This window comes from Schistocerca gregaria, unplaced genomic scaffold (assembly GCF_023897955.1).
Source record: "Schistocerca gregaria isolate iqSchGreg1 unplaced genomic scaffold, iqSchGreg1.2 ptg000131l, whole genome shotgun sequence".
In the NCBI taxonomy this organism is placed as follows: domain Eukaryota; kingdom Metazoa; phylum Arthropoda; class Insecta; order Orthoptera; family Acrididae; genus Schistocerca; species Schistocerca gregaria.
Genome location: NW_026061717.1, coordinates 8,331,607 through 8,347,687, shown reverse-complemented (window position 1 = coordinate 8,347,687; position 16,081 = coordinate 8,331,607).

The following is a 16,081-nucleotide window of genomic DNA, read 5'->3' as shown; positions in this document are numbered from 1 at the left end:
GAAATCTTCTCTATCGTCTTACTTTCTCTTTTCGTTTGTACAAGAAGTTCCACTTTGTATTCATCTTCCATTTTTCCGCAATCTACCATACATTTTATCCTGCCTAATTATACTCAATAATACGTAATTCACTTCCAAACCATAACCTAAAATTTTCAACGCTTTCAACATAACCGCTGCTATAAAATCCATTGTTCCAAGTTTACAAACATTTCGTGTAAACTCGTGAATACTATTTCACAGCTTCAGTTCCTTTCACCCATTACACAACCATCTCAGTTTTTTTCCAACAACTTTCGTTTTATTTCCATTCCCGTTTTTTCCCACAAAACCGATCATTTTCTAGCAGCTTCCCACAGGTTTACACGTTATTATTTCTTCATCAAACAATTGTTAGCCTCATTATCATAACTTGCCAGTACATAACCAGTCCTTTGAATACATTTACACACATATTCTTCGAGATTTTATTCAAAAAATTTTTTTCGAATTTTATTTTTTCGCAAATTATTTCTTCGAAACTTTTTTCGAAAAAATTTTTTTGTCGAAATTTTCTTGAATTTCTCGAAATTTTCTTGAATTTCCCCCACCCTTTAACGTGATCTGGAGACAACATAACTACCCAACCTTTGCACCCATTGTTGTTCACCAACCTAAGTTCAGCACATGATCAACATAGCTCATCTCAAACCAACACTTTTTCGACTTTTCTCACACCTTTATCTCTCCCTATATAAATCTCTCTTTACTTTCACTTTAACCTCATATTACCCTTTCCACCTACCAATACCATGTCAACCTCACAACATCCCTACAACGACCCCATAAAATTTTATTTACATTCCCTCCGCAAACATGCCTTCACCCTAGCCAGATTACGCTCCCATATTTTATTTACTCAGGCTTGTCTGACATTTGGCATTACTCCCAAAGGCCTCACACTTAAAGTTCCCATCTCTGGCTGCAATCCTTCTTTCCATCAGTCCTTATACCAGTTCCAAACAGCACAATCCATAGCCCTCACCCGCCTAATCCTTCACCTATACATCGACTCGGCCAATGAACACACCCGTCAACTCCTATCCCAAATCAAAGTCCTCAATCTTTCCTCTCCCGCATCCACACCGGCTGTACATAGCATTGTCCTACAGGCCAACCGCAAATTAGAACAACATGCCACCCTCCACCTCAAAAAACTATCCAATCTCCTGGTTTCCCACCTCCGGAAAGGCAACTCACTCACCCTCCACAACCTTTCCAACAAACCTCAACCTCCTCTCATTGCACACAGACCCAGTCTCTCCCATCTACTCAATCTCCCACTTCCAGCTCCACTCCCCCCAACACCTCAAAATTCTAGTCAACACAATCTGGAACCACAACACCCCAATTCAGTAGTTAACCTTTCCTCCAAACCCCTCTCCCAATCCGAAACCTCTGTCCTATCCAAAGGCCTCACCTTCAGCCCCACTCCCAGGTTCAACCAAACTGCCCTTGTCAAGGATTTACTGTCCTACACTCGTAGTCTCTGCTGGAAATATCACTTTGCCACGAAGAAAAACAATCCTGATCCCACTCCTAATGATCCAACTCCCCAAGACACTATCCAAATTGAACCCTGCCTGCAACAGTTCCGTCCTCCATCACAGCGGGACCCACCTCCTCTTCCCCAAAATCACCCTCTCCAAACCTTCCAGGAATTTCTCACTTCCAGCCTTGCCTCTCAATCTTTCTTGAAAAACCTTAATCCTACTCCCAACATCACCACAGCCGAATCCCAGGCTATCCGTGATCTGAAAGCTGACCGATCCATCATCATTCTTCCGGCTGACAAGGGTTCCACGACTGTGGTACTTGATCGTCGGGAGTATGTGGCTGAGGGACTGCGTCAGCTTTCAGACAACTCTACGTACAAAGTTTGCCGAAGTAATCCCATTCCTGATGTCCAGGCGGAGCTTCAAGGAATCCTCAGAACCTTAGGCCCCCTACAAAACCTTTCACCTGACTCCATCAAACTCCTCACCCCACCGTCACCTCGCACTCCTACCTTCTACCTACTTCCTAAAATTCACAAACCCAAACATCCTGGCCGCCCCATTGTAGCTGGTTACCAAGCCCCCACAGAACGTATCTCTGCCTACGTAGATCAACACCTTCAACCCATTACATGCAGTCTCCCATCCTTCATCAAAGACACCAACCACTTTCTCGAACGCCTGGAATCCGTACCCAGTCTGTTACCCCCAGAAACCATCCTGGTAACCATTGATGCCACTTCCCTATACACAAATATCCCGCACGTCCAGGGCCTCGCTGCAATGGAGCACTTCCTTTCACGCCGATCACCTGCCACCCTACCTAAAACCTCTTTCCTCGTCACCTTAGCCAGCTTCATCCTGACCCACAACTTCTTCACTTTTGAAGGCCAGACATACCAACAATTAAAGGGAACAGCCATGGGTACCAGGATGGCCCCCTCGTATGCCAACCTATTTATGGGTCGCTTAGAGGAAGCCTTCTTGGTTACCCAAGCCTGCCAACCCAAAGTTTGGTACAGATTTATTGATGACATCTTCATGATCTGGACTCACAGTGAAGAACAACTCCAGAATTTCCTCTCCAACCTCAACTCCTTTGGTTCCATCAGATTCACCTGGTCCTACTCCAAGTCCCATGCCACTTTCCTAGATGTTGACCTCCATCTGTCCAATGGCCAGCTGCACACATCCGTCCACATCAAACCCACCAACAAGCAACAGTACCTCCATTATGACAGCTGCCACCCATTCCATATCAAACGGTCCCTTCCCTACAGCCTAGGCCTTCGTGGCAAACGAATCTGCTCCAGTCCTGAATCCCTCGACCATTACACCAACAACCTGAAAACAGCTTTCGCATCCCGCAACTACCCTCCCAACCTGGTACAGAAGCAGATAACCAGAGCCACTTCCTCATCCCCTCAAACCCAGAACCTCTCACAGAAGAACCCCAAAAGTGCCCCACTTGTAACAGAATACTTCCCGGGACTGGATCAGACCTTGAATGTGGCTCTCCAGCAGGGATACGACTTCCTAAAATCCTGCCCCGAAATGAGATCCATCCTTCATGAAATCCTCCCCACTCCACCAAGAGTGTCTTTCCGCCGTCCACCTAACCTTCGTAACCTCTTGGTTCATCCCTATGAAATCCCCAAACCACCTCCCCTACCCTCTGGCTCCTACCCTTGCAACCGCCCCCGGTGTAAAACCTGTCCTATGCACCCTCCCACCACCACCTACTCCAGTCCTGTAACCCGGAAGGTGTACACAATCAAAGGGAGAGCCACATGTGAAAGCACCCATGTGATCTACCAACTGACCTGCCTGCACTGTGATGCTTTCTATGTGGGAATGACCAGCAACAAACTGTCCATTCGCATGAATGGACACAGGCAGACAGTGTTTGTTGGTAATGAGGATCACCCTGTGGCTAAACATGCCTTGATGCACGGCCAGCACATCTTGGCACAGTGTTACACCGTCCGAGTTATCTGGATACTTCCCACCAACACCAACCTATCCGAACTCCGGAGATGGGAACTCGCCCTTCAGTATAACCTCTCTTCTCGATATCCGCCAGGCCTCAACCTCCGCTAATTTCAAGTTGCCGCCGCTCATACCTCACCTGTCTTTCAACAACTTCTTTGCCTCTGTACTTCCGCCTCGACTGACATCTCTGCCCTTAACTCTTTGCCTTTAAATATGTCTGCTTGTGTCTGTGTATGTGCGGATGGATATGTGTGTGTGTGTGCGAGTGTACACCTGTCTTTTTTTTTTTTCCCCTAAGGGAAGTCTTTCCGCTCCCGGGATTGGAATGACTCCTTACCCTCTCCCTTAAAACCCACACCCTTTCATTTTTCCCTCTCCTTCCTTCCTTCCTGACGAAGCAACTGCCAGTTGCGAAAGCTCGTAATTTTGTGTGTGTGTTTGTGTGTTTTGTTCATGTGCCTGTCTGCCGGCGCTTTCCCGCTTGGTAAGTCTTGGAATCTTTATTTTTAATATATTTTTCCCATGTGGAAGTTTCTTTCTGTTTTATTTATATATATATATATATAGCCTTTTCTTAGGCATGTGTTGGATGCATCTTGATCGATGTGTGGCTGTGTCAGAGGATACGGATGCTTGCCATGTAGTGTTTGCTTTCTTTGTATCTGTTGATGTTATGTGAGCTAAAGGGTTGTATAAGTGGTTATGAAATTGCAGTGGTGTAGCCGATATATTTATGTGAATGATTGCTTTGCATATTTTGCTACTTTCTGCTCGTCTTGGAAAGAATTTTCTTTAAAAAAACCTACATTATGGACAGGTAGACAATTTAGGTCAATAAATCCCCTTTCTCCTTCCTTTCTGCTTAATGTGAATCCTTCTGTTGCTGAATGTATGTGATACAGAATATATTTGTGGCATTGTGATCTTGTAAGTGTATTGAATGCTTGTAGGTCTGTGTTACTCCATTTCACTACTCCAAATGAGTAGGTCAATATTGGTATAGCATAAGTATTTATAGCTTTTGTCTTGTTTCTTGCTGTCAATTTTTTTAGTCTTTGTCTATATGTTCCTTTTAGTTCTTCTTTAATATTTGTATTTTCTATTCCTATTTTTTGTCCGTATCCTAGATATTTATAGGCATCGGTTTTTTCCATCGCTTCTATGCAGTCGCAGTGGTTATCCAACACGTAATCTTCTTGTTTAGTGTGTTTTCCCTTGACTATGCTATTTTTCTTTCATTTGTCTGTTCCAAAAGCCATATTTATATCATTGCTGAATACTTCTGTTATCTTTAGTAATTGGTTGATTTGTTGCTGCCAGTAGTTTTAGATCATCCATGTATAGCAAAGGTGTGATTTTGTGTTGGTATGTTTCAGTAATATTATATCCATAACTAGTACTATTTAGGATGTTGGATAGTGGGTTCAGAGCAAGCCAGAATGAGAAAGGACTTAATGAGTCTCCTTGGTATACTTCACACTTAATTTGTATTGGTAGTGATGTGATATTACTTGAATTTGTTTGGATATTAAGTGTGGTTTTCCAGTTTTTCATTACTATGTATAGGAACTGTATCAATTTAGGATCTACTTTGTATATTTTCAATACTTGTAGTAACCAAGAGTGGGGTACACTATCAAAAGCTTTTTGGTAATCAATGTATGCATAGTGTAGTGACCTTTGTTTACTTTTAGCTTGATATGTCACCTCTGCATCTATTATCGGTTGCTCTTTACAACCTCGTGCTCCTTTGCAGCCACCTTTTTGTTTTTCATTTATAATACTGTTCTGTGTTGTCTATGTCATTAATTTCTGTGTAATAACTGAAGATAATATTTTGCATATTGTTGGTAGGCATGTTATGGGGCAATATTTTGCTGGGTGTGCTTGATCTTTAGGTCTCAGATAAGTTATTCCTTGTGTAAGTGTATCAGGGAATGTGTATGGGTCTGCAATGTAATTGTTAAATAACTTAGTTAGATATGAATGTGTTGAGGTGAACTTCTTTAGCCAGAAATTTGCTATTTTATCTTTTCCAAGGGCTTTCCAGTTGTGCATAGAATTAATTGCTCAGGTGACTTCATGTTGCAAAATTATCACTTCAGGCATTTGTGGTATCATCTTTTACGTGTCTGTTTCCATTTGTATCGACCTGCATGTCTGTTATGTTGTAGCGGGTTTGACCAAATTTTGCTCCAGGAGTATTCTGCGTCTGTTATGTTTGGTGGATTGTCTATTTTAATTTGTGTGTTATCTATTGCCTGGTAAAATTTCTGTTGGTTTGTGTTGAATGTTTGGTTTTGTATCCTTCTATTTTCACTCTTGTTGTATCTTCTAAGTCGTTTGGCCAATGCTTGTAATTTCTGCTTCTTTTCATCTAATTGCTCTATTGCTTCTTGTTGTGAGATTTTACCCAACCTTTTTCGTTTTTTGTCTGATATTTCATTTCTTATAAATTGTATTAAGCTGTCCGATGTCTTTTCTCAGTTTTCCTATTCTGATCTGTAGCCTATGTTGCCATGCTGGTTTTGTGGGTTTCTTCTCTGTGTTGGTTGGTTCTGATGTCTGCCTAGTGTGTATATTTAATGCTCCTATATAAACCAATAGTTGTAACTCTTCCATAGTTGTATTTTCATTTACTTTGTTGTGTATGATTGTGTTGATAGTTGTTATTGTTGGTTTGACTTGTGGGTTATTTGGTGGTCTATGCAAGAATGGTCTAATGTCTATATTTGTATTCTATATATGTCGGCTGAAATTTTTCTTCTATATCTACCATGTGTGTCACTTTGTGTTATAGTTGTGCTTGTTCTGGTGGCTGTCTTAAGATTTTGTTCTCCTCTGATTGTTTAATTGATGCGTGTTGTTCTTTGTTTGTTTGCTCTGTGATGTTTGAGTCCATAACTGTATTGTCTTCTTCTTCTTCTTCTACTTCTCCTGATTGAGCATTATTTTGTCCAGTATTTTTTTGTTTGATGTTATTTTTGATTATTACACGGATCTGATCAGCAAGTCGTTGTTCTGTTAAAAATTTTAATTCTGGGCATCTGGTAATAAATGTTGTGTATACTTGTATAGGTTCCTAAGTGTGTTGCTTGGTAATAACAGAACATGAGGTGTCAGTTAACTTCATCTGACCATCTCATTCTCTGTCTTTGTTTCCCTTCTAGAGTGGTTGCAGGAAGCATATCCTGCAAAACACCTCTATTTGGATTTAAATAATTTTCCGTGTGGCTAGCAGTGTCATTACCATTGTGGACGGGCATAGGGTTCTAGCATCATCCCCGACCATGACAGCGCTTCATTAGTTCTGTCCTGAACCAACTAATCATACTAAAAGGGGGGGGGGGGGTGGTTAGCCCTATTAGTGGTTTGTCCGCTTCATCATCTTTTATGACTGGCAGAACATACCAGAGGTCTATTCTTTTCCTAGGCCTCCACGGGAGTTAATATTGTTTAATATTGTTGTTGTTGTGGTCTTCAGTCCTGAGACTGGTTTGATGCAGCTCTCCATGCTACTCTATCCTGTGCAAGCTTCTTCATCTCCTAGTACCTACTGCAGCCTACATCCTTCTGAATCTGCTTGGTGTATTCATCTCTTGGTCTCCATCTACGATTTTTACCTTCCACGGTGCCCTCCAATACAAAATTGGTGATCCCTCGATGTCACAGAACATGTCCTACCAACCGATCCCTTCTTCTAGTCAAATTGTCCCACAAGCTTCTCTTCTCTCCATACCTATTCAATACCTCCCCATTAGTAATGTGATCTGCCCATCTAACCTTCAGCATTCTTCTGTAGCACCAAATTTCAAAAGCTTCTATTCTCTTCTTGTCCAAACTAGTTATCGTCCATGTTTCACTTCCATACAAACACTTTCAGAAAAGACTTCCTGATACTTAAATCTATACTCGATGTTAACAAATTTCTCATATTCAGAAACACTTTCCTTGCCAAGGCCTGTCTACATTTTATATCCTCTCTACTTTGACCATAATCAGTAATTTTGCTCCCCAAACAGCAAAACTCTTTTACTATTTCAAGTGTCTCGTTTCCTAATCTAATTCCCTCAACATCACCCGACTACGTTCCATTATCCTCGTTTTATTTTTGTTGATGTTCATCTTATATCCTCCCTTCAAGACACTATCCATTTCGTTCAACTGCTCTTCCAAGTCCTTTGCTGCCTCTGACAGACTTAGAATGTCATCGGTGAACCTCAAAGTTTTTATTTCTTCTCCATGGATTTTAATTTTACTTTGAATTTTTCTTTTGTTTCCTTCACTGCTTGCTCAATACACAGACAGGGAGAGGCTAAAACCCTGTCTCACTCCCTTCCCAACCACTGCTTCCCTTTCATGTTCCTCCACTCTTATAACTGACATCTTGTTTCTGTACAAATTGTAAATAGCCTTTTGAGCCCTGTATTTTACCCCTGCCACCTTCAGAATTTGAAAGAGAGTATTCCACTCAACACTGTCAAGAGCTTTCTCTAAGTCAACAAATGCTAGAAATGTAGGTTTGCCTTTCCTTAATCTAGCTTCTAAGATAAGTCGTAGGGCCAGTATTGCCTCACATGTTTCAATATTTCCACGGAATCCAAACTGATCTTCCCCGAGGTCAGCATCTACTAGTTTTTCCAATTATCTGTAAAGAATTTTCGTTAGTAGTTGGCAGCTGTGTCTTATTAAACTGATAGTTCAGTAATTTTCACATCTGTCAACACCTACTTTCTTTGGGATTGGAATTATTCTTGAAGTCTGAGGGTATTTCGCCTGTCTCATATATTTTACTCACCAGATGGTAGAGTTTTGTCAGGACTGGCTCTTACAAGGGCGTCAGTAATTCTAAGCGAATGTTGTCTACTCCCGGGGCCTTGTTTTTACTCAGGTCTTTCAATGCTCTGTCAAACTCTTCACGCAGTATCGTATCTCCCATTCCATCTTCATCTACATACTCTTCCATTTCCATAATACTGTCCTCAAGTACTTCGCCCTCCTGTATACTCGTTCCATCTTTCTGCTTAGAACTGGCTTTCCATCTGAGCTCTTGATATTCATACAAGTGGTTCTCTTTTCTCCAAAGGTCTCTTTAATTTTCCTCTAGTCAGTATCTATCTTACCCCAGTGAGATCAGCCCCTACATTCATACATTTGTCATCTAGCCATCCTGCACTTCCTGTCGATCTCATTTTTGAGATGTTTGTATTCCTTTTTGCATGCTTCATTTACTGCATTTTTATATTTTCTCCTCTCATCAATTAAATTCAATATTTCTTCTGTTATCCCAGGATTTCTACTAGCCCTTGTCTTTTTACCTACTTGATCCTCTGCTGCCATCACTACTTCATCCCTCAAAGCTAACCATTCATCTTCTACTGTATATCTTTCCTGTGGGAAGTGCGAAAAGCAATAATGTATCTGTCCACAAAACTTTCAAGTCCTGGAACATTTGTCACTCCTGTACCTCCTCAAACAATGTCTACAGTAAACCATTCGTTACCATGACCAAATGAATCATTTATATCTAAACTAAAATTAAGTCTGCAACTGCAGAAAACAGAAGGGCCGTGCAGCAGGGCTTTAGCAGCGACAGACTTGACAGGAATGCGATTTTTCTTCTCTCCAGCTGTTGTAGCAAATTCGATATTCTCGATGGTCTTGTAGACTTACGGTTTATGCAATCTTGGCAGCGCGCCTGTGGCGGACTCAGCGCACAGCGGACCCGAGCGCCTAGTACGGCTAGCGCTCACGTCCGGGATAACGCTCCACCAGCAGGCCGAAATATTCTAAGTCTGAATCAAGGTCATGCATTGTCGGACTTTTATATAAGCGAGCGAGCGCCGCGCAGTGGCTATGTCGCGCTGCTGCTGCTGCACAGGCAACAGCATTGAACGCTGCCAAGATGCCGTATAGAAGATACCACTGCCGTTCGAAACAGACAGTCTACAAGACCATCGAATTTGCTACAACAGCTGGAGACAAGAAGAATCGCATTCTGGTCAAGTCTGTCGCTGCTCAAGCCCTGCTGGGCGGACCCGTTGTTTTCTGCAGTTGCAGACTTAATTTTAGTTTAGATATAAATGATTCATTTGGTCATGGTAACGGATGGTTTACTGTAGCCATTGTTGAAGGAGGTACAGGAGTACCAAATGTTCCCAGACTTGAAAGTTTTGTGGACAGAGACATTATTGCATTTCGCACTTACCATATTTCCGAACTAGCTAATAAAGATTTTGGTAAATCAGCATATGTCTCACCTTCATCTTTGTCTTTATATAATCGTAACAGGAGGAAAGTATCTGTAAATGAATCTCTATTTATTTGGGTAAAAGGTAAAGGTGTATGTGAATATGTAAAGTTTTTTGGTGATTGTACTGTATATTTTCATGAATAAAGTATCTCAAAAGAGGAAAGGCCCCTGGTCCTGATGGGATACCTGTTTGATTTTACACAGAGTACGGGAAGGAACTTGCCCCCCTTCTTGCAGCGGTGTACCGTAGGTCTCTAGAAGAGCAAAGCGTTCCAAAGGATTGGAAAAGGGCACAGGTCATCCCTGTATTCAAGAAGGGACATCGAACAGATGTGCAGAACTGTACACCTATATCTCTAACGTCGATCAGTTGTAGAATTTTGGAACACGTATTATGTTTGAGTATAATGTCTTTTCTGGAGACTAGAAATCTACTCTGTAGGAATCAGTATGGGTTTTGAAAAAGACGGTCGTGTGAAACCCAGCTCGCGCTATTCGTCCACGAGACTCAGAGGGCCTTAGACACGGTTTCACAGGTAGATGCCGTGTTTCTTGACTTCCGCAAGGCGTTTGACAAGGTTCCACACAGTCGTTTAATGAACAAAGTAAGAGCATACAGACTATCAGATCAATTGTGTGATTGTATTGAGGAGTTCCTAGATAACAGAATGCAGCATGTCATTCTCAATGGAGAGAAGTCTTCCGAAGTAAAAGTGATTTCAGGTGTGCCGCAGGGGAGTGTCATAGGACCGTTGCTATTCACAATATACGTAAATGATCTGGTGGATGACATCAAAAGTTCACTGAGGCGTTTTGCAGATGATGCTGTGGTGTATCGAGAGGTTGCAACAATGGGAAATTGTACTGAAATGCAGGAGGATCTGAAATGAATTGACGCATGGTGCACGGAATGGCAATTGAATCCCAATGTAGACAAGTGTAATGTGATGCGAAATACATAGAAAGATAGATGACTTATCATTTAGCTACAAAATAGCACGTCAGCAACTGGAAGCAGTTAATTCCATAAATTATCTCCGAGTACGCATTAGGAGCGATTTAAAATGGAATGATCATATAAAGTTGATCATCGATAAAACAGATGCCAGACTGAGATTCATTGGAAGAATCCTGAGGAAATGCAATCCGACAACAAAGGAAGTAGGTTACAGTACGCTTGTTTGGCCACTGCTTGAATACTGCACAGCAGTGTGGGATCCGCACCAGATAGAGTTGATAGAGGAGATAGAGAGGATCCAGCAGAGGGCGGCACGCTTCGTTACGGGATCATTTAGTAATTGCGAGAGCATTACGGAAATGATAGATACACTCCAGTGGAAGACTCTGCAGGAGAGATGCTCAGTAGCCCGGTACGGGCTTTTGTTAATGTTTCGAGAACATACCTTCACCGAAGAGTCAAGCAGTATATTGCTCCCTCCTATGTATATCTCACGAAGAGACCATGAGGATAGAATCAGAGACATTAGAGCTCACACAGAAGCATACCGACAATCCTTCTTTCCACGTACAATACGAGACTGGAATAGAAGGGAGAACCGATAGAGGTACTCAGGGTACCCTCCGCCACATACCGTCCGGTGGCTTGCGGAGTATGGATGTGGATGTAGATATTTCTGTTAATTGTTCCCTTATGCTCTCCCTGAAACTCTGTACAACCTCTGGTTCTTACAATTTATCCAGGTCCCATCTCTTAAAATTCCCACCTTTTTGCAGTTTCTTCAGTTCATAACAAATAGATTGTGTTCAGAGTCCTCATCTGCCCCTGGAAATGTCTTACAATTTAAAACCTGGTTCCTAAATCTCTGTCTTACCATTATATAATCTATGTGAAACCTGTCAGTATCTTCAGCCTTCTTCCACATATACAACCTTCTTTTATGATTCTTGAACCAAGTGTAAACTATGATTAAGTTTTGCTCTGTGCAAAATTCTATCAGGCGGCTTCCTCTTTCATTTCTTACCTCCCATCCATAGTCACCTACTATGTTTCCTTGTCTCCCTTTTCCTTCTCTCAAATTCCAGTCAGCAGTGACTATTAAATTTTCGTCTCTCTTCACTATCTGAATTATTACTTTTATTTCATCATACATTTCTTCAATATCTTCATCATCGGCAGAGTTAGTTGGGCTTCATGTCTATCTTGGCCACAATAATGTGTTCACTAGGCTGGTTTAGTAGCACTCCTATTTTTTTCATTCATTATTAAACCTACTCCTCCATTAACCCTATTCGATTTTGTATTTATAACCCTGTATTCACCTGACCAAAAGACTTGTTCCTCCTACCACCAAACTTCACTACTTCCCACTATATCTAACTTTAACCTATCCATTCCTCTTTTTAAGTTTTCTAACATACCTGTCCAATTAAGGGATCTGACATTCCACACTCTGGTCTGTAGAATGCCTGTTTTCTTTCTCCTGATAACGATGTCCTCTCGAGTAGTCCCCGCCCAGAGATCTGAATGGGGGACTATTTTACCCAAGAGGACGCCATCATCATTTAATCATACAGTAAAGCTGTATGTACTTGGGCAAAATTGCGGCTGTAGTTTCCCCTTGCTTTCAGCCGTTCGCAGTACCAGTGTCTTCACTCTGAAAGTGCTCTGATTTTGTTATCTGTATGTCAACTGCTTTGTGTTCATCAGAGTATCTCAGACTACCATGTAGCCTAAAAACCATTATGTGCACCCCACAAGTACTTACCTAACTGAGTAGCTGCTTCCTTTGTGTAGTGTACCCTGACCTGTCTTGGAGAGTCCTACAATTATCCACCCAATAATGCAGGTCCAGCCAAGACTGTCAGACTCAACAAAGCCTCTGGCCGAGTTTGTCCACTGGGCTCCAGGCCGCAGGACCCCAGTCAACTCTGGAAACTGTGCTGCAAATTGTGAGCTGTGCTTGCACTCCATACGAGCGGCCAGCAGCCTCCACCAGTCATCAGGATGACCTCGGAAGTGATGCCACTCCTCGCAGATGACTGCACCCCGCAAGCTCGATAGAGACAGATGAAGCCGCCACATCTTGGATGAGGCTCCCTGATAGACATACCGAGTACACATTGGCTATCTTTCTGGCTCTGAACAATATTTCCCCAATTTGTCCAACACTAGCAGTCCCAATAACTAGTAAACCCCTCTCCCTGTTTGCTCGCTCAGATGCCGTCGGAGGAGTGACTCACAGACGAGTGGGCAAGGCCGCACAGCCAGCCTCCACACGCCTAACCGATCAGTGTAGTTAGTCGTTCAAGAGAAATGATGACTGTGCTACACACTGCCTGAATTTCCATTTAAAGCTACAAAAATGTGAGACTACACCTCTTAAATAGAAGAAAACTCGTGGAATTTAAGAATTAATCTATGAAGAAAACAGAAAAATCTAAAGACCTAACTAGCTGTTGTCCTCATCTTTGACAGGTGACATCTGGAACCAGTGTGTAACTCAGCTTTACTTGTTTCTTGTGAAAATGAGATTTAAAAAAGATTGTGCTCTGGGTTGATCTATATTTATTTTTGTCATTTTGAACTTTATTTACAAGTCAGTCAGTGCCCCATTGGGAATTCACAGAAAAGCTGAATAATAAAGTAATAGTGAGCACTAGCTGAAGTTTAGATATATTAGGAACCTGTGCATACTATCAGTCTTTTAGCCTCCTTCTTTCATAGTGTCTTTGTACATATGATGGGCTACAAGCACACTTAACAGCAGCTTAATAATCATATTTTTCACTCTTCCATAAAAAAAAAAAAATTGTGAATAAAAATCAGTACATTTCAGCCATGACTTGAATCTAAAAAAAAAAAATCGATGCGAAGAGGCATTGGATGTCTCAACAGTGCTGGTACTGACTGACAACTGTGTCATTCTCAGCAAACCAAATTCACTTGAGGTGCATGGGGTCAGCACACCTCTGTCCCAGCCGTTGTCAGTTTTTGGCAGTGGCAATGCTACTTCTCAGTCGAGTAACTCCTCAGTTGGCCTTACAAGGGCTGTGTGCACCCTTATTGAACCTTGGCCACATAGCACAGTACAGAGAGCTTCACTCACAATGTTTCATCGAGATGTGCATTGGTTAAAATCACACGTGGTTTCTTACAGGGCTCGGAATTTGGCTTTCAGGCTGGATAACAGACATGTCTAATCCCAGAACCATAGTTTTTTTCTTACAGTGCCAATGTATTTGATTAAATTGCTCGCTAACAAATGAATACTTCACTTACCAACATTTACAGGCTTTGTGAAAATTATCTACATCTTTCAACAGAACTTTGCCCACTTCATCATAGTTTGATGTGAGGAGTAAGGAATATCGTGGTCAAAATTTTGTTTCTGCTTCCCATAACAGTATGCTATTAATCACTCAACTTAAACCATATGCTAGTGCATTTGTATGTCATCCTGATCCCAGGTTCCCACCATATATTTCATTCCCTTGAGAATCAGCTAGCAAATCTTCTTACACTCTATTCGTGCATGGTACTCTATGAGGGTATGATGTATGACCAGCTGTCTGCCATCCTGAATGGACTCTTCCAAACTGTGACCAACAACTACCTACATGACTCATATGATGTAGTGGGGCATTTACACAACATTTTAAAATATTTCACATTGCAAGCTTAAATTTCAATTTCTGTGGCCATAAAATGATGTACACCTAGGTATGATGCTATAATAATTGTTACAGGACAATTTTTCAACACTGTCATACAACATACACAAATTCTTGTGAGTTCATAGTAGAGGTCCACCTTGAGCTGTGCAATTAATTACGAATGAAGCACGGTATTGATATTAAATGTCTGAGTGATTGTCAGTTTAGAGAGTAATTTAAAACAGATTTGTATGTTAGCTGGGAATAAGGGGATGTTTGGAAGCACATCCAGTGACACAGACTGAACTGAGCACTGTAACAGTCAGAGACCCGGCTGAGCTCATCTGGAAAGCGGCGGTGAGGGGAAACTTTCACTGTGGCAGCCTGGCCCAGTAAGTGTCTTTGTGATCCCTAATGGCACCACCATGCAGATGGACAACAGTCGAGACATTCTGTAGTGTTCGCTCACACAAATGTTTTACGTCTTGGAGTGAGGAGTAATGTTAGCAAAAGATGCTATTGACTGCCAATTGCTGAAAATCTGGCTTTGGGATGCATACCAGAGACTGCTATCTTACAGGTGAACTCCCAGCTAGGCCTTGTAAATTTTTGAGATGCCACCAAACACACAACTCTTACAAAAACTTTGTTTAAGGATTTAAGACCTTTGGACAGTGGTTCATCTTGATGTTTTTCAGAGTGACAGAGAGCCCAACAGAGCCAAAAGGAAGCTGCCTCACTGACAGGGGAGAGAGATATGAATAGCGAGGCACGACTTTTTCCGAGGAGTATAGCAGAAAGGGGAGCAATGGTTACTCGAGTAAAACATAGCCCAGGGAGGGGAGTTGTGCTCTCTGAGGTGCATTTTTGTCAGTCAGAGCTTGGAAGATCCAAAGCACAGCCAGTAAAATTAAGCACGTATAGAACAATTTGGCAATTCAAGGTTTCCCTCATACTGAGAAATTGGATCAATCTCTCCTCACAGATGAACTTCAATTCACAGCTGCTACAGTGATGTGTAAGGAGACTTGTCAAATGTTTGGCCAACCAACACACAGCCACAGAGGAGGTCTGCTGCCACTACGGTGGGGACAGCTGCTACTGAATGGGATCGAGGGACCTTCAAGTCAGCTTATAAACACAATCTCAGAGATTCATTCTGAATATCTGTATTGCAAAGTCGTGAACACTCTGCTTCTAAAATCCACAAAAAGTATGACAAATTACCTCCAATAACTTATTAGTTTCAGTAGTTCTATTCTGTGCTAATAAACCAACTAATCACAATACATGTTCCACAGTCGTAAAACACTCCTTCCCACCCAAACACACAAACTCTCAAAGCTTCCAGAATGCAGCAAAGTGTACACAGATTTAAAACTGTGTGCTGTACTGAGACTCTATCTCAGTACCTTTGCTTTTGTGGGAAACTGCTCTACCAACGGAGCTACCTAAGCACGAATCATGACCCATCCTCACAGCTTTACTTCCTCCAGTACCTCATCTCCTACCATCCAAACTTCACAGAAACTGTCCTGCAATGCTGCAGAACTAGCACTCCTGGAAGAAAGGATATAGCAAAGACATGGCTTGTCACAACGTGGGGGATGTTTACAGAATGAAATTTTCACTCTGCAGTGGAGTGTGTGCTGATGTGAAACATACAGCAAGCAACATCTTTGACAGT